The following is a 1,160-nucleotide window of genomic DNA, read 5'->3' on the forward strand; positions in this document are numbered from 1 at the left end:
TGGAAGTCCATGGAACTTGCAATTCTGTTGCATTAGAGAAACTAATTGAGGCTTAAACTCAATGTTGTTTGCTCCAATGGCAGGGATAGAGATGCTTCTCCCATAGAAATCGGGAGTAGGTGCAGTAAAGTCACCAAGCACCTTCCTTGCATTGTTGGCATGGTTGTTTTTTTCGGCTGCCATGAGTTCTTCTTCTTTGAAGAATTCGGTTAGGTCCTCTACAGAGAATTGTGCCTTAGTTCGTTCAGGTGCTCTAAAGAGAATTGTGCTTTGGCTTCTCTTAGCTTTCTCTTCAAGGTCCTTTCAGGTTCAGGATCAGCCTCAACAAGAATGCCTTTGTCTTTGCTCCTGCTCATAAGAAAGATAAGGGAACAAGAAAATATGGAATCCTCTATGTTACAGTATAGAGATTCCTTTAGGTGTCAGAGGAAAAGAAGAGTAGAAGACAGGAATGGAAAATTCGAACTTAACAAAGAAGATGGAGTTCGAATTTTGCATTAAGGGATAGTGTTAGTCCATAAATAGAAGGATGTGAGAAGGAGGGAAGTAATTTTCGAAAATTTAGTGAAAATTTTGAAAACATTTTTGAAAAACATTACTTGATTTTCGAAAATGAAAATGGAAAAGAAATCAAGTGATTTTTGAAAAAGATTTTGAAATTAGAAATCAAAAGGATTTGATTGAAAACTATTTTGAAAAAGATGTGGTTAAGAGGATATGATTGATTAAAAAAAATGTGATTGAGAAGATATGATTTGAAAAACATTTTAAAAACATTTTAAAAAGATTTGATTTAAAAAACTTGACTAACAAGAAAAGATATGATTCAAACATTAAACCTTTCTCAACAGAAAAGGTAACATACTTGAAATGTTGAATCAAATCATTAATTGATAGTAAGTATCTTTAAAAATGGAAAGAAATTGGTTTTGAAAAAGATTTGATTGAAAAATTGATTTGAAAAAGATTTGATTTGGAAAAGATTTTGAAAACTTAGAAAAAAAATTGATTTGAAAACAAAATCTTCCCTTCTAGCCATCCTGGCGTTAAACGCCCAGAATGGTATCCATTCTGGCGTTTAACGCCCAAAATGCTACCCTTTTGGGCGTTAAACGCCCAACCAGGTACCCTGGCTGGCGTTTAAACGCCAGTTTGCCTTC

At 34.1% G+C, this 1,160-nt stretch overlaps 1 pseudogene; it reads right to left on the minus strand.

Moving 5' to 3' along the window:
• Positions 1 to 1,160, minus strand: part of LOC107475619 (homoserine kinase-like) — a 21,045-nt pseudogene that overhangs the window by 8,446 nt on the left and 11,439 nt on the right.

The sequence above is a fragment of the Arachis duranensis genome, chromosome 2, assembly GCF_000817695.3.
Source record: "Arachis duranensis cultivar V14167 chromosome 2, aradu.V14167.gnm2.J7QH, whole genome shotgun sequence".
Taxonomy (NCBI): domain Eukaryota; kingdom Viridiplantae; phylum Streptophyta; class Magnoliopsida; order Fabales; family Fabaceae; genus Arachis; species Arachis duranensis.